Source organism: Daphnia pulicaria, unplaced genomic scaffold (assembly GCF_021234035.1).
Source record: "Daphnia pulicaria isolate SC F1-1A unplaced genomic scaffold, SC_F0-13Bv2 h1tg000215l, whole genome shotgun sequence".
NCBI lineage: Eukaryota > Metazoa > Arthropoda > Branchiopoda > Diplostraca > Daphniidae > Daphnia > Daphnia pulicaria.
Genome location: NW_025804893.1, coordinates 2,501 through 12,500, shown reverse-complemented (window position 1 = coordinate 12,500; position 10,000 = coordinate 2,501). Strand labels below are relative to the sequence as shown.

Genomic DNA, 10,000 nt, shown 5'->3' with positions numbered 1-10,000 from the left:
AGTTGAGCGGGCGGCCCGGCCTGAGCTCAGGTGAATGTCCGGCAAAATTTCGGAAATCAACTTTTTCGTACAGTTACTGCCCGGAACATCCACTACTTTCCTATATAGGGAAGAGGTTGTCGAAAATGAAAATTGAAAAAATTTTCTAAGTCCGAAAAATTGAAAAATTTTTCTAAGTCCCGACGATGGATAGTGAAGCTATAGGCGGCACTGGGACGAGCAAAGGCGGCTGAAAAAGAGAGAAAGAGCGAAAGAAAAAAAGTTGGAAAAAATTTCTAAGTCCTAAAATTTCCAAGACCGGTTTTTGGTGGAGACCGGTCGGTAGTTGAGCGGGCGGCCCGGCCTGAGCTCAGGTGAATGTCCGGCAAAATTTCGGAAATCAACTTTTTCGTACAGTTACTGCCCGGAACATCCACTACTTTCCTATATAGGGAAGAGGTTGTCGAAAATGAAAATTGAAAAAATTTTCTAAGTCCGAAAAATTGAAAAATTTTTCTAAGTCCCGACGACGGATAGTGAAGCTATAGGCGGCACTGGGACGAGCAAAGACGGCTAAAAATGGCGAGAAAGAGCGAAAGAAAAAAGTTGGAAAAAATTTCTAAGTCCTAAAATTTCCAAGACCGGTTTTTGGTGGTGACCGGTCGGCGGGTGTGATGGTAAGCCCCGCCTGAGCTCTGGTGAAAGCCCGGCAAAATTTCGGAAATCAACTTTTTCGTACAGTTACTGCCCGGAACATCCACTACTTTCCTATATAGGGAAGAGGTTGTCGAGAAAGAAAAAAGTTGAAAAATTTTCTAAGTCCGAAAATTTCCAAGACCGGTTTTTGGTGGTGACCGGGCGGCAGTTGAGCGGGCGGCCCGGCCTGAGCTCAGGTGAAAGTCCGGCAAAAATTCGGAAATCGACTTTTTCGTACAGTTACTGCCCGGAACATCCACTACTTTCCTATATAGGGAAGAGGTTGTCGAAAAAAAGAAAGTTGAAAAATTTTCTAAGTCCGAAAAATTGAAAAATTTTTCTAAGTCCCGACGACGTGGTAGTGACGTGGTTGGCGGGACTTGGACGTATAAAGGCCGATGAAAAAAAATGGAAATGGAAATGAAAATTTCTCGATTTCCGACGACGGTGTTTGGCAACGACTCTCTCGCCCGGCCACTGGTCGGCGCGAGAGAGGAGTGAGCGAGACCCGTCGATTCGAAAAGAGAAGCCGTCACACCGTCGAGGCGTGGCGGCTCTCAAGTGGGTTGGTCGGGCGTGTCGTGATGACTCGCGACCGTAAAAAATTCCCACTCAAATTCTCCCATTTCCGACGACGGTGTTTGGCAACGACTCTCTCGCCCGGCCTCTGGTCGGCGCGAGAGAGGAGTGAGCGAGACCCGTCGATTCGAAAAAAAGCCGTCACACCGTCGAGGCGTGGCGGCTCTCAAATGGGTTGGTCGGGCGTGTCGTGATGACTTGCGACCGTAAAAAATTCCCACTCGTCGAAAATTTTCTAAGTCCCAACTTTGAAAACGACGGTTCCTGAAAGTCGGCTGGCGGTTGGATGGGGCAATGTCCCCGTCCAATCGCTAAAAATGAGCCGGAAAACGGAGACATTATGCGGCGGAACATTAGTGGTTTTCCTTAGTATAGAAGAGGTCTCGATTCCTAAACTCGGAAAAATTTTCAGAGTCCCAAAAATTTTCGAAGTGTCGAATAGTTTGGTTTCTCGAATTGAAAATTTTTTTCAAATTTGCGACATTACGACAAGCAGCGATTGTAAAGCCCGGTCCAAATTTTTCAAACGAGTCTTACTTCTTGTTAGTCCGCCTGGCCGATACCAAAGAATGGCCGACCGTCGACTATCGGGCGAATAGACGGGTGAAAGAAATAAAGTCGAAGCCGGTGGTTGGATAGATATCGAAGGGAAGGCGAAAGAGGCGAAAAGGAAAGCGCGAAATTTCTTTAGTAGCTTCGACGCAAAAACTTTGGTATCGACGGGGAGCTTTGGGAAATGAAACGAAGACGCAGAATGGGAAGTTGTCCGGTTCGGCGTTAGTTGTAGTTTCATTTCCACCGTAGCTGAGCTCCTTTCCGCCCGCCACTTCACATGATTTTAGTTTCGATTCCGTTCGATCGCGCTTGCACTGTCTTTGTTTTTTTTTCACTGCTTGGATCGCGGCTTTGCTCTAACCAGTTTAGCCCCATGCGATCAAAAAGTCTTAAAAAAAAAAAACCGTTGAACGGAGACGAACTCGATGAGCTGTCGGTGTGTGAAATATCATTCCTTCGGTAAAACCGTTTTCGAAATTTCCGATGGTCGGTATATGTAAAAATATATCCGAACCGCGATGTGGACGGGAATTCAAACGCCCGCTTCACCGATTGGTGCGACAGCTGAGAAGCTCGTCACTCGATCCAACGACTCTTGGTCGAAAAGTTCAGAAGAGGTGCGCGCGTCAAACATTTTTTTGGTTTCGGACGTTTCGTTTCTTCGGCACGTGTGGTTTGTCTGTGGCCGTCTGTGAGAGAAATCGGACGCTTGTTCTTTGTTATTTTACCGTAACAAGACAAGACGGGAAAGATTCTTTCTTCCAAACTTACGGCATCATAACCATCAGCGTTTACCGTCAGCGACGATACGGAAGAGAAAAGAAAATGGTGCGCGTCTTTTCACTTTTTGACACCGTATCAAAAAAAAATTACCGTTCAGGCGGAAATGTGTGTGTGTGTGTGTGAGCCGAGAGATAAAAAATAAAAAAGCCACCAAACAGAACGCTTTCAAATTATTTCGTGCGGCGTGCGCATATTTCACATTTTGCCGTTTGACGGAAGCTCGTTGTGTGGAACACAGAAGTGGAGATGGACGGAGTTGAAGGGGGGCGAAGACGGCCCGGTCGGACAAAGTCAAGAGATTGAAATATACGAGAGAATTGGGTGGAAGTGATGGCAAATCTATAAAATTCAAAAATCGGATGAGATGCGAGGACCGCAAAATGTGGCGTCGACTCTGACTCTCTTTTACTACGAACTTCCCTTCGACGGAAGATATCGAGAGCTGAGCTGAGCGCCCGCTGAGTATGGCCGGCGTAATTACAAACGAGTTACGGTTGGAGCTATATCGATTGTACGTATCCCGAACGTTCATCGAACAAGCCAGATCAACTCGGCGCCCGGTAAGATGTACGCTCAGTTATGGCCATGACACACGAAGGGAGAATTCAAACGGCTGTGAGTGTACGGCCCGCCCGGAGTTGTGTGTAGGCAGTGACCTCTCAAGAAAAAACGTAAAAAATTTTTTTTTGACAGTCACCGGTCTGCGACAAGTAATCAGTACGAAACTTGGGTGCAATGCAAAAAACATTTTGAGAATCCTTGCTTGACAACAACGAATCTAACACGATAAAAAAAACGATCCCCATCGGTGTACCGCTTGCTTTTCTCGCGCTTCGGCGCAGAATCGCTTATTCAGCTGCCCTTGGAATATGTTCGTTTCGTGCATACTTGATCTCGGTCATTCTTCGGTGAACTCTTAAAGAATTGCGCACTTTTATAGGGGTAGTCTGGTTGCTTGTCTCGACTTGAAATGATTTGTTTTTTTCCGCCCATGACTTTCTATACGATGCCTCTATGCTGGCCTCTGACCGCGGTTGTTCCGAGTTTTCTCTTTCTCTTCGAAAGTCTTTGCGGAAAATTCTGCCTCGTGTGACCGTTGAGCGGTGAGGTGTGTGTGTGTGTGTGTGTCGTGCGGGGTGATGCGAGAGTGTGCCTCGGCGGTGGAAAAATAAAAATAAAACTCTGAGCCCACAAAAATTTAAAAGATGTATGCTTGTCAGCTTAGTAAAGCAGGCTTGACTTATGAGCATACAGCACGCCACATATGACCGTCGAAAACCGTAATACGGGAAAAAAAGTTGATGAATATATCAAGACCGGTCGAATGAATCCGATTCACTTTGGGCTCATAGACCGTTGAATGGTCTTTGACTTTGGAAATTGAAATGAAAAAAATCCAACAAACGGATCGGATCGGTGTTTCTCTTCACTGGGACTCGCTGTGACACGCCAGGCGTTGCGATCAAAAATTTTAGTTTCCGAAGAAAAAGAAAAAAAAACGAAAAACGTGTTGATTTGGTGTGTGTTTGGTGATGCGTGGGCGAAATAAAAACCCGCAACTCGCCGGATGCATATCAAACAAACATACACGAAATACCTGGTTGATCCTGCCAGTAGCATATGCTTGTCTCAAAGATTAAGCCATGCATGTCTAAGTACAAGCCGCTAGACGGCGAAACCGCGAATGGCTCAATAAATCAGTTATGGTTCCTTAGATCCACTCCATCCTACTTGGATAACTGTGGTAATTCTAGAGCTAATACATGCACTCGAGCCTCGACTGCGGGCTTTCGGGCTCGCAGAAGAGGTGCTTTTATTAGATCAAAACCAGTCGGGGCCGGGCTTTCGGGCTCGCGCACCGTACCAATTTTGGTGACTCTGGATAACTTCACGCCGATCGCACGGCCTTCGCGCCGGCGACGTATCTTTCAAATGTCTGCCTTATCAACTGTCGATGGTAGGTTACGCGCCTACCATGGTTGCAACGGGTAACGGGGAATCGGGGTTCGATTCCGGAGAGGGAGCCTGAGAAACGGCTACCACATCCAAGGAAGGCAGCAGGCGCGCAAATTACCCACTCCCGGCACGGGGAGGTAGTGACGAAAAATAACGATACGGGACTCTTCCGAGGCCCCGTGATTGGAATGAGTACACTTTAAATCCTTTAACGAGGAACCATTGGAGGGCAAGTCTGGTGCCAGCAGCCGCGGTAACTCCAGCTCCAATAGCGTATATTAAAGTTGTTGCGGTTAAAAAGCTCGTAGTCGGATGTCTGTCTTCGGCCGGGCGGCGCCGCTCTGAATCAAGGGTGTTGCGTTTCACGCTCTGGGAGCCCGGGTGTCAAAGCCCGACTCTCTTCACGGTCGGACAACATCGCCGGAGTGGTGGTCGGTGCGTCGTTGTTGTATCTGCGGCCAGAGTTGGAAAGTTCTTTCGGGTTCTTTTTTAAATTTTGGTCGTAGTTGACTCGATTCGCTCCACCCAGTCAATCGTTCGGGGTGCCCTTCACCGGGTGTCTCGGGCGGCCGGCAACGTTTACTTTGAACAAATTAGAGTGCTCAAAGCAGGTGTATCCCAACGCCTGAATATCGCAGCATGGAATGATGGAATAGGACCTCGGTCCGATTTTGCTGGTCTTTTACTTTTGGACCCGAGGTAATGGTCAATAGAGACGGACGGGGGCATTCGTACTGCGGCGACAGAGGTGAAATTCTTGGACCGCCGCAAGACGAACAACAGCGAAGGCATTTGCCAAGAATGTTTTCCTTGATCAAGAACGAAAGTTAGAGGTTCGAAGGCGATCAGATACCGCCCTAGTTCTAACCATAAACGATGCCAACCAGCAATCCGTCGGAGTTACTCCAATGACTCGACGGGCAGCTTCCGGGAAACCAAAGTCTTTGGGTTCCGGGGGAAGTATGGTTGCAAAGCTGAAACTTAAAGGAATTGACGGAAGGGCACCACCAGGAGTGGAGCCTGCGGCTTAATTTGACTCAACACGGGAAACCTCACCAGGCCCGGACACTGGAAGGATTGACAGATTGAGAGCTCTTTCTTGATTCGGTGGGTGGTGGTGCATGGCCGTTCTTAGTTGGTGGAGCGATTTGTCTGGTTAATTCCGATAACGAACGAGACTCTAGCCTGCTAAATAGGTGACGGGTTTTATCAATTGAAACCGAAGGGAGTACGGAGGCGTCGGGATCAGGTGGCGGCGATTCGGGTCTCGGTGGGACTGGTTCCTTTAGTGAGGCAATCTCTCGGCTTGGTTTCGTTGTGCTCTGTTCGTCGGGTGTACGGCCTTCACGGGTTGGTTGCCTGGCGGATGAGGTATGGCGGGGCTTTGTCGGGAATGTCTCGCGGGGGCTGGCTCTATTGTTATTCGGCTCGTCGTCATCCCCGGCGATACCTTCTGCTCTCGCGTCCGTCACGCAGTCTTCTTAGAGGGACAAGCGGCGTCCAGCCGCGTGACAGTGAGCAATAACAGGTCTGTGATGCCCTTAGATGTCCTGGGCCGCACGCGCGCTACACTGAAGGAATCAGCGTGTTTCACTCTCCCTGTCCGAAAGGACCGGGTAACCGCTGAACCTCCTTCGTGGTTGGGATTGGGGACTGCAATGATCCCCATGAACCAGGAATCCCTAGTAGGCGCGGGTCACTAGCCCGCGTCGATTACGTCCCTGCCCTTTGTACACACCGCCCGTCGCTACTACCGATTGAATGATTTAGTGAGGCCTTCGGACGGGCTTGTCGGGGTGCCGTCGAGTGGGGAGCAATCTCTGCCCGTGCGGTGCCTACCAACGGCGAGACTGAAAGATGGTCGAACTTGATCCTTTAGAGGAAGTAAAAGTCGTAACAAGGTTTCCGTAGGTGAACCTGCGGAAGGATCATAAACGAACAAGACAAATGTTTTGCGCATATGGCTTTGGTTGAGCACGAAACAACTAAAAGTTGCAAAACAAAAAAACCCCATCAAAAGTCTTTCGGCGTAAGACATCGTATGAACTATGTGTGGGTTGACGGAAGAAAATCATTTATTTTGAACGGGTATCAGGCGCTCTGATGCGCGGTGGTTTAAAGCGGATTCGCCTTTTCAAATTGATTTTTCTTTCCTCTCGGCTCAAAAAAAAACACAAAGTCTTTCGATTTGGTCTATGGCCGTGAGCAAATTCTTCCTGCTTCGATGGTGAATGTCTCTATAGATTCATTCGACCTTTAGCGGCGCTCACAGTGTTGACGTTAGTAGAGTGAAGAATACGATAGCCCGCCTGGGCCGCGAGTACCGAAGGAACAATAAAGGAGATTTTATAAAGTCTTAGTCCCTAAATCAAACACTTTGAAAAATAAAAACTCGGTGGATGGAGAGTCGGAAAAAAAAAAAACATCAAGATTTTGAACGGGTATCAGGCGCTCTGATGCGCGGTGGTTTAAAGCGGATACGCCCAATCGAAATTGTTTTTTTTTGTTTCTCTCTTCGTCTTCGGGATTTTTTGATTCTCGGTGGGGGACGAAAGTGTGAGACTTTACTCTGGACGTTCTTTTCGGGCGTAGATACTCGTGGTTGCGTGCGTGTGCGTCGTATAGACTAACACTCCAAAGCCCGACACTATGCCGTTGAAAACCGAATGTTTTTTAAGCTTGCCCTTCGCCCTCTCGATGAAGTAGGAAGAATTCAAAATCACAATAACACACTAAACCCAAATTCTAGTACGAGTGTTTATCGGAACATTTTCTTTCTGGCTTTCTTTCTCCGCCCTCGCATTCATTTGCTTGGGCGGGTTGGAGAAAAAGAGAGAAGAAAACGAATATGTCGTTTTATATACGACCCTGAACGGTGGATCACTAGGCTCGTGGATCGATGAAGAGCGCAGCAAAGTGCGCTAATCCATGCGAACTGCAGAACACATGGAGCATCGAAATCTTGAACGTAAATGGCGGCCCAGCTTCTCGCTCGGGCCACATCTGACTGAGGGTCGGTCGAATGATGAACGAACAGAGATTTTTTCAGTCTTGGTTTTGCATGTTGGGTCGCGGCGAGATTTATTTTTCACCCGGCCTGACCGCATAAAAGCTCCCGAATCTCTAACGTCTGGGTGCCGCGCGACTTAAGTGTCCGCGATGCCTCAAATACAAAAAAGGGGGAAAAATAAAAGAAGGTTCGCCCTGTTTTGTTTTTTTCCTCTCTATTCAAAAGAAACCTTTTTCGATGGCAAAACAGATGGGAAATTTTTGAGCCAACTCAAAAAAAAATTTTAGAAATAAACACATCTTCTCGAACAAGGTGTCGGCTGCGTGTGCGCGATATACCGCTTCAACGCGAGTTTAGTTGTGTGTGTGCGCCGGGCGTGTCGAAGTGTCGACCACCGCGAATTATCACTCACTCTAACCGCTCGTTATGCAAGCTTGGTTCGCGCACGACGCGTTGTTTCAATACAAAAAGCCGCAGGACGCCCTGTCACTTTTCGTAAATTAATTTTTGCGAATAACGAGAGACTCGCTTTATTTCGAAAAAAAAAAATTTGAACCGGCAATTATTCAATCTTTCCCGGCTTTAAAACGCCAAAGTCTGCCGAGCTAGATAAAGTGTTGTCTCCTTTTGAAAACAAACAATTCATTCTGACCTCAGTTTAGATGAGACTACCCGCTGAACTTAAGCATATCAGTAAGCGGAGGAAAAGAAACTAACAAGGATTCCCTTAGTAGCGGCGAGCGAACAGGGATGAGCCCAGCACCGAACCTCGCGCCCGGTTGAGCGGGTGCCGAGGAATGTGGTGTTCGGGAGGATCGTGCGCGTCTGTCCGGTATCTATCGTCCAAGTCTCCATGAACGGGGCGAGCAACCCACAGAGGGTGTCAGGCCCGTAGATAAGACGAGCCGAGACCGTGCATCGGATCCCTTCCCAAGAGTCGGGTTGCTTGAGCGTGCAGCCCTAAGCGGGAGGTAAACTCCTTCTAAGGCTAAATATCGCCACGAGACCGATAGCGAACAAGTACCGCGAGGGAAAGTTGAAAAGAACTTTGAAGAGAGAGTTCAAGAGTGCGTGAAACCGTTCAGGGGGTTAAACGGGTGGGCCCTCGAAGGTCGAACAAGTCCCCGCTCCCGGCACTTGGTTGTATGCCCTTAACGCTGCATGGAGACTGCCTGAATTGGCGGCTCTCTTGCATAAGTCGTTCTGCGATCGCAATAGCCACGCCAAGGTCCGCAAGTGGGGGGCCTAGTAGGACTCCGCGACCGACTGGGTGTCTGTTACACGGGGCGTCCGTTAGCGAGTTTCGTGGTTACCTTCGCGGGTGCCGCGATGACGAGCGCGGCGTTTCCCAACAGTACTGCCCGGTCGTGACCTGTCTCCTCCCGGGAGGTGTCGTAGCTTTTTTTTGTAAAAGAGAAAAAGTTGCGGTGCTCAACCTGTGGAGGCCCAGAGCGGAGAGTAGAAGTCGGGTCCCACCCGACCCGTCTTGAAACACGGACCAAGGAGTCTAACATGTGCGCAAGTCGTCGAGAAATTATCAAACTAAACTCGCGAGGCGCAATGAAAGTGAAGCGGCCCCGATGAGGGTGCATCCGCGAGGGGTGATCCCGTCTCGAACAGAGCGGGCGCAACCCCAGGGCGTCCGAATGCTCGCGAGATCTTTCCCCCTTAAAAGGGTTTGGTCGAGTCGGCCGGACGAACCCAGAGCGCACACGTTGGGACCCGAAAGATGGTGACCTATGCCTGGCCAGGACGAAGCCAGGGGAAACCCTGGTGGAGGTCCGCAGCGATTCTGACGTGCAAATCGATCGTCGGAGTTGGGTATAGGGGCGAAAGACTAATCGAACCATCTAGTAGCTGGTTCCCCCCGAAGTTTCCCTCAGGATAGCTGGTGCTCGCAAAGAGAACAAACGGAGTTTCATCCGGTAAAGCGAATGATTAGAGGCCTTGGGGTCGAAACGACCTCAACCTATTCTCAAACTTTCAATGGGTGAGAAGCCCGGCCTTTTTCCTTGATTGAGGCCGCGGCAATTGATTTGAATCTGAGCGCCCAGTGGGCCATTTTTGGTAAGCAGAACTGGCGCTGTGGGATGAACCAAACGCCCGGTTAAGGCGCCTAAACGACGCACATTTCGGATCCCACGAAAAGGAGTTGGTTGCTAAAGACAGCAGGACGGTGGCCATGGAGGTCGGAATCCGCTCAGGAGTGTGTAACAACTCACCTGCCGAAGCAACTAGCCCTTAAAATGGGAGGCGCTATAGCGTCGTGCCTATACCGGGCCGTCGGTCGGCAGAGCGAATAACGTCCGTGTCAGCTCGAAGAGAGCGACGGCGCTGAGGCCCCGACGAGTAGGGGGGTCGCGACGGTGAGCGTAGAAGGGTTGTGGGCGTGAGCCTGCCCGGAGCCGCCGTCGGTGCAGATCTTGGTGGTAGTAGCAAATA

General features: G+C 49.4%; 2 non-coding genes and 1 pseudogene across 2 annotated transcripts; all 3 read left to right on the top strand.

The window, feature by feature from the left end:
- Positions 1 to 4,186: 4,186 nt before the first annotated feature.
- LOC124319905 lies at positions 4,187 to 6,482 on the top strand. Its single transcript, XR_006913601.1, has one exon. It is a non-coding gene; the product is annotated as a small subunit ribosomal RNA (ribosomal RNA).
- A 930-nt stretch (positions 6,483 to 7,412) lies between these two features.
- LOC124319904 lies at positions 7,413 to 7,565 on the top strand. Its single transcript, XR_006913600.1, has one exon. It is a non-coding gene; the product is annotated as a 5.8S ribosomal RNA (ribosomal RNA).
- Positions 7,566 to 8,206: 641 nt separating this feature from the next.
- LOC124319906 overlaps positions 8,207 to 10,000 on the top strand; it is a 4,169-nt pseudogene continuing 2,375 nt past the window's right edge.